Source organism: Triticum dicoccoides, chromosome 5B, assembly GCF_002162155.2.
Source record: "Triticum dicoccoides isolate Atlit2015 ecotype Zavitan chromosome 5B, WEW_v2.0, whole genome shotgun sequence".
In the NCBI taxonomy this organism is placed as follows: domain Eukaryota; kingdom Viridiplantae; phylum Streptophyta; class Magnoliopsida; order Poales; family Poaceae; genus Triticum; species Triticum dicoccoides.
Window position 1 is genome coordinate 10,985,665 of NC_041389.1, and position 17,677 is coordinate 11,003,341.

Sequence of the window (17,677 nt, forward strand, 5' to 3'; positions counted from 1 at the left end):
TCGGAATAGCGGCCAACCGAGATGCTGCCGCTATCATATTGTCCAACGGGGTAGAGAAGTGACCCGGCGGCGGTGTGGTATACCGCGGCGGGTTGTCCGTACGCTGAGGTGGACCCATCACCTGAGGTTGATCCGGCGGCCCGGTCCTTGGATCGGTATTCCGGTTTACTGCTGGCGGGTTACTAGTTCCTGCACCTGGCGTTCCAAAGAGATTCATCACATTGTAATCCTCCGGCAAGCGAGACTGATGTTTCCTCCTGGATACTTGATTTAAAGCGTTCTGATCCATCAAAAGCCGATAATTCTCAGCTTAAATCCTTTGCGCCTGGGCATCTAAAGCGGCCCGTTCCTCCGCCATCCTGGTTTCCTCAGCCACTAAGTCCGCTTTGGCTTGCGTTATCTGATCTTTTAGACTCGCAATGTCCGCATTGTGTTGATCCTACATCGCTGGTGTAACTGTCGTGGTCAACAAGGCCACCCAAGCATCCATCAAACCGGAGAGAACTTGAGCCGGCCGGCGCACGGAGCCTCCTGCCCCTGTTACCGGTCCACACGCCGCCGCCGTAGAGTTTTGCAAAGTTGGCTGTGTTCCGGCCATGAAGATACCAACATGGTTCGGCGTTTCAAGAAATTCCGGAATACTGGTGCCATCGGAATACCCTTCAAACACGCCATCCTGAACTTGGTACAAGGATTCGGTTTCACCAGTGGATGATTCACCGTCGGAATAAGCGACCGTTTCGTCCTCAGACACCGGTTCAGATCCGATCCTGTGGACACATCCCACGAACGCATGCTTCATGGCAGGCTGAATCCGGGCGGGACTTGCACGCTGAGCCGTTTCGACGAGGTTGGTGCAGATGTCCGGCTCAGGACCCGGTTCGCCGATCTTGCCGATGAAGACGTGAATTCCGCCGAAGGGGACCCAGTACCCGTACTCGATTGAGCCGGCCTCGGGGCCCCAGCCTGCATCATTGATGTAGAGCTTGCCGCGACGACTCTTGGTCATCCGGCCCGCCACGTATCCTTTGAGTCCTTCAAAGCTGCCCTTCAAGAACTCGAAACCATCGTGTGATAGCCCCACGGTGGGCGCCAACTGTCGTGGAAATATCACGTCAGATGTCCTCGTGTAAGGACTTAGTCGTGGAGCCATCGCGACGGGTTAGCTTAAAGGGGTTAAACCGGACAAAGGACACGAGGGATTATATAGTAGTTCGGACCCTTCGATGAAGGTAAAAGCCTACGTCTAGTTGTGATGGAATTATTGGGGTCTCGCTAACCAGGGAGCTAAACAAGCTATGACTGGCTATCGAGTTGTGTTTCTTGTCCCTGAACCGCCACCGGGTCGTCCCCTTATATACACGGGTTGACGCCCGGCTAGTCTACAGAGTCCCGAGGCCGCCTCATACAAGTGTTCGGCTCGGTCTCTCCTTTCCTTATCTTACAACACAAGTTACATGACTATGGCGGTTTACCACTATGGGCCCTAATCCGCCTTTGGGCTCCGGGCCTCTAAGTTTTTGAGTCTTCGTGGGCTTCAATATAGTTGAGGGTGAACCGGCCCCTCCTGGGAGGTTTATACTCAGTAGTTATATCCCCAACAGGCATGTAGTTTTCCTCCTCCGGATACCCGTCCGTCACCTGTTCATCTAGGCTGTCATGCCCGTCTTCCTGTTCGGCCTGCTCGAAGGCGGGCTGTTCGGGGTTGTATTCATCGTCGGCACCATCCGGATTATTATCGTCTCCAGTGCCGGTATTGCCTTGGTGGGGCTTGGAGCAGCGTTGGCGACGCCCATGCTTTGCTTTCTTCTTGGAGGGGTTATCCTCCGTTGCCTCATCACCATTGGTTTCTTTCAGAGTGTCCACCATATATATATCATATGAAGAGGTGGCTTTCCACCGCCCTATGAGCGATGGCTCCTGTATGTCTCCTGCATCATCGTCCATACCGTTGATGTCTTCAAAGTCAAAGTCGAGCATGTCGGTTAAATCATTGATCGTGGCGACAAAGTGGGTGGTGGGTGGGCAGCGGATTCCTTCGTCGCTTGCTTCCCACTCCAGCCGGACATAGTTCGGCCCAGAGTCTCCTGACAAAGAGAGAGACTTCAATGAGTTCAGCATGTCGCCAAAGGGCGAGTGCTGAAAGATGTCCTTAGTGGTAAACTCCATTACCGGAGCCCAACCTGGCATGGCTGGCTCGAGAGTGAGCGGACCAGGACCAACAGCCGGATATGAGTCCGGGGGTCCAGGGTTACAGGCCTCCAAAGAGGTGAGACCCGTGTTCGGCTCCACCGCCGATAAGTGTGTGGCCTGCGGGGCGGGGTCCAGCCCTCCGTCCATAGGCAACGCAACCTGCCCTGGATTTAGATCCGGGGCTGCATCGGGGATGATGTCCCGGGCACTGTCCGACAGCAGGTCTAGGCCGTGCTCGTCGTGGCTGTCCGGCGCTCCTGGCGCAGGCTCGAATCCGTCGAAGATCAAGTCTCCGCGGATATCTGCCATGTAGTTCAAGTTTCTGAACCTGATCTAGTGGCCAGGGGCGAAGCTGTCGATCTGCTCCAACTGGCCAAGCAAATTGGACCGCAGTGCGAAGTCGCCGAACACAAAGATCTGCCCGGGGAGAAAAATCTCACCCTGGACCGTGTTGTTGACGATTGAAGATGCCGTCAAGCCTCGAAGCGATGACACAGAGGAACTCTCAATGAAAGCACCAATGTTGGTGTCAAAACCGGCGGATCTCGGGTAGGGGGTCCCGATCTGTGCGTCTTAGGCTGATGGTAACAGGAAGCAAGGGACACAATGTTTACCCAGGTTCGGTCCCTCTCGATGGAGGTAAAACCCTACTTCCTGCTTGATTAATATTGAAGATATGTGGAATACAAGAGTAGATATACCACGAGATCGTAGAGGCTAAACCCTAAGAGCTAGCCTATGATGGTATGATTGTAATTGTGATCGGCCTTCTATGGACCATGCTCTCCGGTTTATATAGACACCGGAGAGCTAGGGTTTACATGGAGTCGGTTACAAGGAATAAAACATATTATCCGGATTGCCAAGCTTGTCTTCCACGCAAAGGAGAGTCCCATCCGGACACGATCCAAAATCTTGAGTCTTGTATCTTGACGCTTCTATAGTCCGGACGATGAATATAGTCCGGCTGTCCAGATACCCCCTTATCCAGGACTCCCTCAGCGGAGCATGACCATAAAACATATCTCTCATATAAATAGAATAACCATTATTCTCGGATTTAAATGAGTAGCCATCTCGTATTAAACGAGATCCAGATACAATGTTCATGCTCAAAGCTGGCACTAAATAACAATTATTGAGGTTTAAAACTAATCCCGTAGGTAAATGTAGAGGTAGCATGCCGACGGCGATCACATCGACCTTGGAACCATTCCCTACGCGCATCGTCACCTCGTCCTTCGCCAGTCTCCGCTTATTCCGCAACTCCTGTTTTGAGTTACAAATATGAGCAACCGCACCGGTATTAAATACCCAGGAGCTACTACGAGTACAAGTAAGGTACACATCAATAACATGTATATCACATATACCTTTCGCGTTGCCGGCCTTCTTATCCGCTAAGTACTTGGGGCAGTTCCGCTTCCAGTGACCGTTCCCCTTGCAATAAAAGCACTCAGTCTCAGGTTTGGGTCCGTGCTTTGGCTTCTTCCCGGCAACTGGCTTACCAGGCGCGAAAACTCCCTTGTCGTCCTTCTTGAAGTTCTTCTTACCCTTTCCTTTCTTGAAACTAGTGGTTTTATTGACCATCAACACTTGATGTTCCTTTTTGATTTCTACCTTTGCTGATTTCAGCATTGAAAATACCTCAGGAATAGTTTTCACCATCCCCTTCATATTGTAGTTCATCACAAAGCTCTTGTAGCTAGGTGGGAGCGACTGAAGGATTTTGTCAATGACCGCGTCATCCGGGGGGTTGACTCCCAGCTGAGACAATCGGTTGTGCAACCCAGACATTTTGAGTATGTGCTCACTGACAGAACTATTCTCCTCCATCTTACAACTGTAGAACTTGTCAGAGACTTCATATCTCTCGACCCGGGCATGAGCTTGGAAAACCATTTTGAGCTCTTGGAACATCTCATGTGCTCTGTGCTGCTCAAAACGTTTTTCGAGCCCTGGTTCTAAGCTATAAAGCATGCCGCACTGAACCAGGGAGTAATCATCACTACGCGACTGCCAGGCGTTCATAACGTCTTGAGTTGCTGGGAAAACGGGTGCTTCACCTAGTGGTGTATCTAGGACATATGCTCTTTTGGCAGCTATGAGGATGATCCTCATGTTCCGGACACAGTCCGTATAGTTGCTGCCATCGTCTTTCAGCTTGGTTTTCTCTAGGAACGCGTTGAAGTTGAGGGCAAAATTAGCATGGGCCATTTGATCTACAAGACATATTGCAAAAAATTTATACTAAGTTCATGATAATTAAGTTCATCTAATCAAATTATTTAATGAACTCCCACTCAGATAGACATCCCTCTAGTCATCTAAGTGATCCATGATCCGAGTCAACTAGGCTGTGTCCGATCATCACGTGAGACGGACTAGTCATCATCGGTGAACATCTTCATGTTGATCGTATCTTCTATACGACTCATGTTCGACCTTTCGGGCTCTTGTGTTCCGAGGCCATGTCTGTACATGCTAGGCTCGTCAAGTCAACCTAAGAGTTTTTGCATGTGTAAATCTGTCTTGCACCCGTTGTATGTGAACGTTAGAATCTATCACACCTGATCATCACGTGGTGCTTCGAAACAACGAATTTCGCAACGGCGCACAGTTAGGGGGAACGCTTTGTTGAAATTATTATGAGGGATCATCTTATTTACTACTGTCATTCTAAGCAAATAAGATGCAAAAACATGATAATAATCACATGCAATCAAATAGTGGCATGATATGGCCAATATCATTTTGCTCCTTTTGATCTCCATCTTCGGAGCGCCATGATCATCATCGTCACCGGCGTGACACCATGATCTCCATCATCGTGTCTCCATGAAGTTGTCTCGCCAACTATTACTTCTACTACTATGTCTAATGGTTTAGCAATGAAGTAAAGTAATTACATGGCGTTATTCAGTGACACGCAGGTCATACAATAAATAAAGACAACTCCTATGGCTCCTGCCGGTTGTCATACTCATCGACATGCAAGTCATGATTCCTATTACAAGAACATGATCAATCTCATACATCACATATATTTCATTCATCACATCCTTTTTGGCCATATCACATCACAAGGCATATGCTGCAAAAACAAGTTAGACATCCTCTAATTGTTGTTGCATGTTTTTACGTGGCTGCAATAGGGTTCTAGCAAGAACGTTTCTTACCTATGTCAAAACCACAACGTGATATGCCAATTTCTATTTACCCTTCATAAGGACCCTTTTCATCGAATCCGATCCGACTAAGGTGGGAGAGACAGACACCCGCTAGCCACCTTATGCAACTAGTGCATGTCAGTCGGTGGAACCTGTCTCACGTAAGCGTACGTGTAAGGTCGGTCCGGGCCGCTTCATCCCACGATGCCGCCGAAACAAGATAAGACTAGTAGTGGCAAGTAAATTGACAAAATCTACGCCCACAACAAAATTGTGGTCTACTCATGCATAGAAACTACACATAGACCTAGCTCATGATGCCACTGTTGGAGATCGTTGCAGAAAATAAAAAAATTCCTATGCATCACCAGGATCAATCTATGGAGTAACTAGCAACGAGAGAGAGAGGAGTGCATCTTCATACCCTTGAAGACCGCGAGACGGAAGCGTTACAAGAACGCGGATGAGGGAGTCGTACTCGAAGCGATTCAGATCGCGGTGGACTCCGATCTTAGCGCCGAACAACGGCACCTCCGCGTTAAACACACGTGTAGCCCGGTGACGTCACCCGCGCCTTGCTCCAGCAAGGAGGAGGGAGAGGTTGAGGAAGAGAGCTCCAACAGCAGCCCGATGGCGTGGTGGTGCTGGAGAGGCTGTACTCCGGCAGGGCTTCGCCAAGCTCTTACGGAGGAGGAGAGGTGTTGGGGAGGGGAGGGGCTGCGCCTTGGATGTGGTGTTGCAGCCCTCCCCTCTCCCCTCTATTTATACGAGGAGGGGGAAGGGGGCCGGCCCCCTCTAGATGAGATCTAGAGGGGGGCGGCGGCCACGGGGAGGGGGCTTGCCCCCCAAGCAAGGAGGGCGCCCCCTTTAGGGTCCCCCCCCCAACCCTAGGCACATGGGCCCAAGGGGGGATGCGCCCAGCCATCCAAGGGCTGGTTCCCTTCCCACTACGGCCCATGAGGCCCTCCGAGAGAGGTGGCCCCGGTACAATACCGTATGCCCCCGAACTTTTCCGGTGACCGTACGACAACTTCCCATATATAAATCTTCACCTCCAGACCATTCCGGAACTCCTCTTGAGGTCCGGGATCTCATCCGGGACTCCGAACAACATTCGGTAATCACGTACAAGTCTTCCTAATAACCCTAGCGTCATCGAACCTTAAGTGTGTAGACCCTACGGGTTCGGGAATCACGCAGACATGAACGAGACAGCTCTCCGGCCAATAACCAATAGCGGGATCTGGATACCCATGTTGGCTCCCACATGTTCCATGATGATCTCATCGGATGAACCACGATGTCGAGGATTCAAGTAATCCCGTATGCAATTCCCTTCATCAATCGGTATGTTACTTGCCCGAGATCCGATCATCGGTATCCCAATACGTTGTTCAATCTCGTTACCGGCAAGTCACTTTACTCGTTACATAATGCATGATCCTGTGACTAACCACTTAGTCACATTGAGCTCATTATGATGATGCATTACCGAGTGGGCCCAGAGATACCTCTCCATCATACGGAGTGACAAATTCCATTCTCGATTCGTGCCAACCCAATAGACACTTTCGGAGATACCTGTAGTGCACCTTTATAGTCACCCAGTTACGTTGTGACGTTTGGCACACTCAAAGCACTCCTACGTATCTGGGAGTTACACAATCTCATGGTCTAAGGAACTAATACTTGACATTAGAAAAGCTTTAGCAAACGAACTACATGATCTTGTGTTATGCTTAGAATTGGGTCTTGTCCATCACATCATTCTCCTAATGATGTGATCTCGTCATCAATGACATCTAATGCCCATAGTCAGGAAACCATGACCATCTGTTGATCAACGAGCTAGTCAACTAGAGGCTCACTAGGGACATGTTGTGGTATGTATTCACACATGTATAATTGTTTCCGGTTAATACAATTATAGCATGAATAATAGACAATTATCATGAACAAGGAAATATAATAATAATCATTTTATTATTGCCTCTAGGGCATATTTCCAACATGTTGTTATGCAGTTTGACCGATAAAGATCTTCATATTATATGTGGTAACCAATATGAGCATCCAGGTTCCGCTATTGGCTATTGACCAGAGACGTGTCTTAGTCATGTCTACATAGTTCTCGAACCTGTAGGGTCCGCACACTTAATGTTTGATGACGATTGGTATTATGATTTATGTGATATGATGTACCGAAGATTGTTTGGAGTCCCGGATGTGATCACGTACATGATGAGGAGTCTCGAAATGATCAAGACATAAAGATTTATATATTGGACGATTATATTCGGACACCGGAGGTGTTCCGGAGAAGTTTCGGATAAAACTGGAGTACCGGAGGTTTACCGGAACCCCCCCTGGGGATTAATGGGCCTTAGCGGGCCTTAGTGGGGAAGAGAGAGGGCCGGCCAGTGGTCCCCCCCCCCCCTTGCTCAGTCTGAATTGGACAAGGGAAAGGGGCGCCCCCTCTCCTTCCTTCTCTTCTCTCTTCTTTCCCTCTTTTCCTTCTTGGACTAGGAAAGGTGGGAGACCTACTCCTACCGGGAGTAGGAGTCCTCCCTCTTGGCGTGCCCCTTGTTGGCCGCCGGCCTCCTCCTCCCCTCCTTTATATACGGGGGAGGGGGCACCCCAAAGACACAAGTTGACAATTGTTTTAGCCGTGTGCGGGGCCCTCCTCCACAGTTACTATTGGGGAACGTAGCAATAATTCAAAATTTTCCTACGTGTCACCAAGATCAATCTAGGAGATAATAGCAATGAGAGAGAGGGAGTGCATCTTCATACCCTTGAAGATCGCTAAGCGGAAGCGTTACAAGAACGCGATTGATGGAGTCGTACTCGTGGCGATTCAAATCACGGAAGATCCGATCTTGCGCCGAACGGACGGCGCCTCCGCGTTCAACACACATACAGCCCAGGGTTGTCTCCTCCTTCTTGATCTAGCAAGGGGAGAGGAGAAGTTGAGGGAGAGCTCTGGCAGCACGATGGCGTGGTGGTGGAGCTTGCAGTTCTCCGGCAGGGCTTCGCCAAGCACTATTGAGGAGGAGGTGATGTATGAGGAGGGAGGGGCTGCGCCAGGGGAAATGTGTGGCTGCCCTCCCACCCCCTCACTATATATAGGAGGAAGGGGAGATGGGGCGGCCCCTCTAGATCCCATCTAGATGAGGGGGCGGCAGCCAGGGGAAACCCTTGATGGGTTTGGGCGCCCCCACCCCCTAGGAAACTCACCCCCCCCCCAAGCAGGGAGGGGTGACTGCCCTAGGGGGGCGCCCCAACCTCTCCAGGTTACGTGAGATGGGGTGGGAGGGGCGCTCAGCCCCTTAGTGGGATGATGTGCCCCCTCCCCTTGGCCCATAAGGCCCCCAACGCTTGTCAGGGCCTCCAAAACCCCTTTCGGACACGTTGGTCGTCACCCAGTACCCCGGGAACAATTCCGGACTCCAATACCCTTCATCCAATATACCGATATTCACCTCCGGACCATTCCAGAGTTCCTCGTCACGTCCAGGACCTCATCCGGGACTCCGAACAACCTTCGGTAACCACATACTATTCCCATTACAACTCTAGCGTCACCGAACCTTAAGTGTGTAGACCCTACGGGTTCAGGAACAATGCAGACATGACCGAGATACCTCTCCGGCCAATAACCAATAGCAGGATCTGGATACCCATAGTGGTTCCCACATGTTCCATGATGATCTCATCAGATGAACCACGATGTCGAGGATTCAATCAATCCCGTATACAATTCCCTTTGTCCATCGGTATGTTACTTGCCCGAGATTCGATCGTCGGTATCCCTATACCTTGTTCAATCTCGTTATCGGCAAGTATCTTTACTCGTTCCATAAGGCATGATCCCATGACTAACTCCTTAGTCACATTGAGCTCATTATGATGATGCATTACCGAGTGGGCCCAGAGATACCTCTCCGTCATACGAAGTGACAAATCCCAGTCTTGATTCGTGCCAACCCAACAGACACTTTCGGAGATACCTGTAGTGTACCTTTATAGCCACCCAGTTATGTTGTGACGTTTGGTACACCCAAAGCATTCCTACGGTATCCGGAGTTGCACAATCTCATGGTCTAAGGAAATGATACTTGACATTAGAAAAGCTTTTAGCAAACGAACTACACGATCTTGTGCTATGCTTAGGATTGGGTCTTGTCCATCACATCATTCTCCATCCCATTATCAATGACATCCAATGTCCATGGTCAGGAAACCATAACCATCTATTGATCAACGAGCTAGTCAAGTAGAGGCTCACTAGGGACATGTTGTTGTCTATGTATTCACACATGAATTACGGTTTCCAGTTAATACAATTATAGCATGAACAATAGACAATTATATGAACAAGGAAATACAATAATAACCATTTTATTATTGCCTCTAGGGCATATTCCCAACAGTCTCCCACTTGCACTAGAGTCAGTAATCTAGTTCACATCACTATGTGATTGTAATGAATCCAACACCCAGGCGGTTTGATCATATCTCGCTTGTGAGAGAGGCTATTAGTCAACGGGTTTGAACCTTTCAGATCCCTGTGTGTTTTACAAATCTCTATGTCATCTTGTAGATGCAGCTACCATGCGCTATTTGGAACTATTCCAAATAACTGTTCTACTATATGAATCCGGTTTACTACTCAGAGTCATCCAGATTAGTGTCAAAGTTTGCATCGACGTAACTCTTTACGACGAACTCTTTTACCACCTTCATAATCGAGAAAATTCCTTAGTCCACTAGTTACTAAGGATAACTTTGACCACTGTCATGTGATCCATTCCTGGATCACTCTTGTACCCCTTAACTGACTCATGGCAATGGCACACTTTAGGTGCGATACACAGCGTAGCATACTATAGAGCCTACGTCTAAAGCATAGGGGACGACCTTCGTCCTTTTTCAATCTTCTGTCGTGGTCAGGTCTTGAGTCTTACTCAATACTCACACCTTATAACACAGCCAAGAACTCCTTCTTTGCTGATCTATTTTGAACTCCTTCAAAATCTTGTCATGTATTTATTCATTTGAAAGTACTATTAAGAGTTTTTGAACTATCCTTATAGATCTTGATGCTCAATGTTCAAGTAGCTTAATCCAGGTTTTTATTGAAAAACACTTTTCAAATAACCCTATATGCTTTCCAGAAATTATACATCATTTCCGATCAACAATATGTCAACAATGTATACTCATCAGAAATTCTATAGTGCTCCCACTCACTTCTTTGGAAATACAAGTTTCTCATAAACTTTGTATAAATCCAAAATCTTTGATCATCTCATCAAAGCGTATATTCCAACTCCGAGATGCTTACTCCAATCCTTAGAAGGATTGCTGGAGCTTTGCATACTTGTTAGCATCTTATAGGATTGACAAAACCTTTTGATTGTATCATATACAACCTTTCCTCAAGAAAATCATCGAGGAAATAATGTTTTGACATCCTATCTGCAAGATTTCATAAATAATGCAGTAACTGCTAATATAATTCCAACAGACTCTTAGCATCGCTACGAGTGAGAAAATCTCATCGTAGTCAACTCCTTGAACTTGTCGGGAAACATCTTAGTGACAAGTCGAGCTTTCTTAATGGTAACACATACCATCATTGTGTGTCTTCACTTTTAAAATCCATCTGTACCTAACAGCCTTATGACTATCAAGTAGTTCTTCCAAAGTCTACATGGATCCTCTCTTGGATTTTATGGCCTCAAGCCATTCGTCGGAATTTGGGCCCACCATCGCTTCTCCATAGCTCGTAGGTTCATTGTTGTCTAGCAACATGACCTCCAAGACAAGATTACCGTACCACTCTGAAGCAGTACGCGTCCTTGCCGACCTACGAGGTTTGGTAATGACTTGATCCGAAGTTTCATGATCACTATCATCAGCTTCCACTTCAACTGGTGTAGGCGCCACAGGAACAACTTCCTGTGCCCTGCTACACACTGGTTGAAGTGATGGTTCAGTAACCTCATCAAGTCTCCGCCATCCTCCCACTCAATTCTTTCAAGAGAAATGTTTCCTCGAGAAAGGACCCGTTTCTAGAAACAATCACTTTTGCTTCCGGATCTGAATTAGGAGATATACCCAACTAATTTGGGTGTTCTATGAAGATGCATTTATCTACTTTGGGTTCGAGCTTATCAGGCTAAACCTTTTTCTCATAAGCGTCGCAGCCCCAAACTTTTAAGAAACGATAGCTTAGGTTTCTCTAAACCATAGTTCATACGTTGTCATCTCAATGGAGTTACGTGGTGCCCTATTAAAGTGAATGCGGTTGCCTCTAATGCCTAACCCATAAACGATAGTGGTAATTCAATAAGAGACATCATGGTATGCACCATAACCAATAGGGTGCATTTATGATGTTTGGACACACCATCACACTATGGTGTTCCAGGCGGTATTAGTTGTGAAACAATTTCCACAATGTCTTAATTGTTTACCAAAATAGTGTTGGAGATCATTGCAGAAAATAAAAAAATTCCTACGCATCACCAAGATCAATCTATGGAGTAACTAGCAACAAGAGAGAGAGGAGTGCATCTTCATACCCTTGAAGACCGCGAGACGGAAGCGTTACAAGAACGCGGATGAGGGAGTCGTACTCAAAGCGATTCAGATCGCGGTGGACTCCGATCTTAGCGCCGAACAACGGCACCGCCGTGTTAAACACACGTGCAGCCCAGTGACGTATCCTGCGCCTTGATCCAACAAGGAGGAGGGAGAGGTTGAGGAAGAGAGCTCCAACAGAAGCACGACGGCGTGGTGGTGATGGAGAGGCCGTACTCCGGCAGGGCTTCGCCAAGCTCTTATGGAGGAGGAGAGGTGTTGGGGAGGGGAGGGGCTGCGCCTTGGATGTGGTGCTGCATACCTCCCCTCGCCCCTCTATTTATAGGAGGAGGGGGAAGGGGGCCGGCCCCCTCTAGATGAGATCTAGAGGGGGGCGGCGGCCAAGGGGAGGGGGCTTGCCCCCCAAGCAAGGGGGGCGCCCCCTTTAGGGTTCCCCCCCCCCCCAACCCTAGGTGCATGGGCCCACGGGGGGGATGCGCCCAGCCCTCCAAGGGCTGGTTCCCTTCCCACTACAGCCCATGAGGCCCTCCGAGAGAGGTGGCCCCTCCCGGTGGACCCCCCGGAACCCCTTCGGTGGCCCCGGTACAATATCGGTATGCCCCCGAACTTTTCCGGTGACCGTACGACAACTTCCCATATATAAATCTTCACCTCCGGACCATTCCGGAACTCCTCGTGATATCCGGGATCTCATCCGGGACTCCGAACAACATTCAGCAATCACATACAAGTCTTCCTAATAACCCTAGCGTCATCGAACCTTAAGTGTGTAGACCCTACGGGTTCGGGAATCACGCCGACATGACCGAGACAGCTCTCCGGCCAATAACCAACAGCGGGATCTGGATACCCATGTTGGCTCCCACATGGTCCACAATGATCTCATTGGATGAACCACGATGTCGAGGATTCAAGTAATCCCGTATACAATTCCCTTTGTCAATCGGTACGTTACTTGCCAGAGATCCGATCGTCGGTATCCCAATACCTCATTCAATCTCGTTACCGGCAAGTCACTTTACTCGATACATAGTGCATGATCCCTTGACTAACCACTTAGTCACATTGATCTCATTATGATGATGCATTACCGAGTGGGCCCAGAGATACCTCCCCGTCTTACGGAGTGACAAATTCCAGAATCGATTCGTGCCAACCCAACAGACACTTTCGGAGATACATGTAGTGCACCTTTATAGTCACCCAGTTAGGTTGTGAAGTTTGGCACACCCAAAGCACTCCTACGGTATCCGGGAGTTACACAATCTCATGGTCTAAGGAACTAATACTTGACATTAGAAAATCTTTAGCAAACGAACTACACGATCTTGTGCTATGCTTAGGATTGGGTCTTGTCCATCACATCATTCTCCTAATGATGTGATCTCGTCATCAATGACATCCAATGCCCATAGTCAAGAAACCATGACCATCTGTTGATCAACGAGCTAGTCAACTACAGGATCACTAGGGACATGTTGTGGTCTATGTATTCGCACATGTATCATTGTTTCCGGTTAATACAATTATAGCATGAATAATAGACAATTATCATGAACAAGGAAATATAATAATAATCATTTTATTATTGCCTCTAGGGCATATTTCCAACAGTCTCCCACTCGCACTAGAGTCAATAATCTAGTTACACTGTGATGAATCGAACACCCATAGAGTTCTGGTGTTGATCATGTTTTGCTCGCGGAAGAGGTTTAGTCAACGGATCTGCGACATTCAGATCCGTGTGCACTTTGCAAATATCTATGTCTCCATCTTGAACATTTTCACGAATGGAGTTGAAGCGATGCTTGATGTGCTTGGTCTTCTGATAACCCGCAAGTATACGGGATAGTTGTAGCCCCTTTCGATAAGAGTGTCGAACCCAATGAGGAGCTAAAGGTAGAACAAATACTCTATCAAGTCCTATCGGCCACTGATACAACTCTACGCACGCTTGACGTTCGCTTTACCTGGAACAAGTATGAAACTAGAAGTACTTTGTAGGTGTTGTTGGATAGGTTTGCAAGATAATAAAGAACACGTAAAGAAAAAGTAGGGTCTGTTTAGATAAAGATGCAATAAAATAAATATAGCGAGTGCAGAAAAGTGGCGGTAGGAGTTATGGAATTGTCCCTAAGCAATTGACTATGTTACTAGACCGGTAATCACTATTGCAATTCTATTTGAGGGAGAGGCATAAGCTAACATACTTTCTCTACTTGGATCATATGCACTTATGATTGGAACTCTAGCAAGCATCCGCAACTACTAAAGATTCATTAAGGTAAAACCCAACCATAGCATTAAAGCATCAAGTCCCCTTTTATCCCATACGCAAGCAACCTACTTACTCGGGTATGTGCTTCTGTCACTCACGCCACCCACCATAAGCAAATCATAAACATATTGCAAACCCTACAGCGGGAATCCCTCACGCTTGCGCGACACGGAGGGCACCATAGGACAGAACCAATAATAAAACATGCAACTCAAACCAACCATAGCAATTCATCAATCACCGATAGGACAACGAAAATCTACTCAGACATCATAGGATGGCAACACATCATTGGAAAATAATATGAAGCATAAAGCACCATGTTCAAGTAGAGGGTACAACGGGATGCGGGAGAGCGGACCGCTGAATATAGATGGGGGAAGGTGATGCAGATGTTGGTGAAGATGACGGCGGTGTTGGTGAAGATCGCAGTGATGAGGATGGCCCCCGACGGTGTTCCGGCGCCACCGGAAGCAAGGGGGAGAGGGCCCCCCTTCTTGTTCTTCTTCCTTGACCTCCTCCCTAGATGGGAGAAGGGTTTACCCTCTGGTCCTTGGCTCCCATGGCATGGGAGGGGCGAGAGCCCCTCCGAGATTGGATCTATCTCTTTGTTTCTGCCTTCTGTGATTCTACCCCTTCACCGTTTCTTGAATATCCGGAGATCCGTAACTCCGATTGGGGTGAATCTTTCGCACAGATTTTTCTCATAAAATTAGCTTTCTTGCGGCAAAAGAAGGGCATCAACCGCCTTACGGGTGGCCAGGGCGCGCCTGCCTCCCTAGGGCGCGCCCCCTATCTCGTGGCCACCTCGGACACCGTTTCGCGTTGATTCTTCCTCCGAAAAATCCCAAATATTCCAAAATAATTCTCCGTCCGTTTTTATCCCGTTTGGACTCGTTTGATAATGGTTTTCTGCGAAACATAAAACATGCAACAAACAGGAACTGGCACTGGGCACTGGATCAATATGTTAGTCCCAAAAATAGTATAAAAAGTTGCCAAAAGTATATGAAAGTTGAAGAATATTGGCATGGAACAATCAAAAATTATAGATACGACGGAGATGTATCAGCATCCCCAAGCTTAATTCCTGCTCGTCCTCGAGTAGGTAAATGATAAAAAAGATAATTTTTGATGTGGAATGCTACCTAGCATAATCTTGATCATATGTCTAATCATGGCATGAATATTAACACACGAGTGATTCAAAGCAATAGTCTATCATTTGACATAAAAACGATAATACTTCGAGCATACCAATAAAGAAATCATGTCTTTTCAAAACAACAAGGCAAAAGCAAGCTTATCCCTACAAAATCATACAGTTTGGCCATGCTTCATTTTCGTCACACCAAATGCTCCCATCATGCACAATCCCGATGACGATCCGAGCAATTGGTTCATACTTTTTAACGCGCTTCAGCTTTTTCAACCCTCACGCAATACATGAGCGCAAGTCATGGATATAGCACTATAGGTGGAATAGAATATAATGATGGAGGTTATGTGGAGAAGATAAAAAAGGGAGAAAGTCTCACATCAACGCGGCTAATCAACGGGCTATGGAGATGCCCATCAATTGATGTCAATGCGAGGAGTAGGGATTGCCATGCAACGGATGCACTAACAGCTATAAGTGTATGAAAGCTCAAACTAAAAACTAAGTGGGTGTGCATCCAACTTGCTTGCTCATGAATACCTAGGGCATTTGAGGAAGCCCATCGTTGGAATATACAAGCCAAGTTCTATAATGAAAAATTCCCACTAGTATATGAAAGTGACAACATAGGAGACTCTCTATATGAAGAACATGGTGCTACTTTGAAGCACAAGTGTGGAGAAAGGATAGTAACATTGCCCCTTTTCTTTTCTTTTTCTTTTTTCTTTTTTTTCTTTTTGTGGGCTTCTTTGGCCCCTTTTTTATTTAGGCTTCTTTGGCCTTTCCCTTTTTTTTCTTTTTTTATGGGGCAATGCTCTATAATGCTGATCATCACACTTCTATTTACTTACAACTCGATATTACAACTTGATACTAGAATAAAGATATGACTCTATATGAATGCCTCCGGCGGTGTACCGGGATGTGCAATGATCTAGCATAGTAATGACATCAAAAAACGGACAGGCCATGAAAACATCATACTAGCTATCTTACGATCATGCAAGGCAATATGACAATGAATTCTCAAGTCATGTATATGATGATGATGGAAGTTGCATGGCAATATATCTCAGAATGGCTATGGAAATGCCATGATAGGTAGGCATGGTGGCTGTTTTGAGGAAGATATAATGAGGCTTATGTGTGATAGAGCGTATCGTATCACGGGGTTTTGATGCACCGGCGAAGTTTGCACCGACTCTCGAGGTGAGAAAGGGCAATGCACGGTACCGAAGAGGCTAGCAATGATGGAAAGGTAAAAGTGCGTATAATCCATGGACTCACATTAGTCATAAAGAACTCATATACTTATTGCAAAAGTGTATTAGCCCTTGAAGCAAAGTACTACTACGCATGCCCCTAGGGGGATAGATTGGTAGGAAAAGACCATCGATCGTCCCCGACTGCCACTCATAAGGAAGACAATCAAAGAAACACCCCATGCTTTAAATTTGTCACACAACGGTTACCATACGTGCATGCTACGGGACTTGCAAACCTCAACACAAGTGTCTCTACAATCCACAACCACCCACTAGCATAACTCTAATATTACCATCTTTATATCGCAAAACTATTACAAGGAATCAAACATATCATATTCAGCGATCTACAAGTTTATGTAGGATTTTATGACTAACCATGTGAATGACCAATTCCTGTCATCTCTCTAAATAGATATAAATGAAGCAAGAGAGTTTAATTCTTTCTACAAAAGATATGCCCACGCTCTAACAAATATAAATGAAGCAAAAGAGCATTCTACAAATGGCGGTTTTCTATGTGAAGAGAAACAGGCAATCCAAACTTCAAACGATATACGTGAAGCACATGAAGCATTCTATAAAGCCAACCAAGGACTATCTCATACCAGCATGGTGCATAAAAGAAAAGTTAAAACTAAATGCAAAAGACACTCCAAGACTTGCACATAATGCATGAACGAAACGAATTCGAAAACATACCGATACTTGTTGAAGAAAGAGGGGATGCCTTCCGGGGCATCCCCAAGCTTAGACGCTTGAGTCTCCTTGAATATTTACTTGGGGTGCCTCGGGCATCCCCAAGCTTGAGCTCTTGCCTCTCTTCCTTTTCCTCATATCGAGACATCCTCGATTAGACACTACATCCACACAAAACTTCAACAGAAAACTCGGTAAGATCCGTTAGTATAATAAAGCAAATCACCACTCTAAGTAATGTTACAAACCAATTCATATTTTGTTTTTGGATTGTGTCTACTGTAATATAGCTTTTTAATGGCTT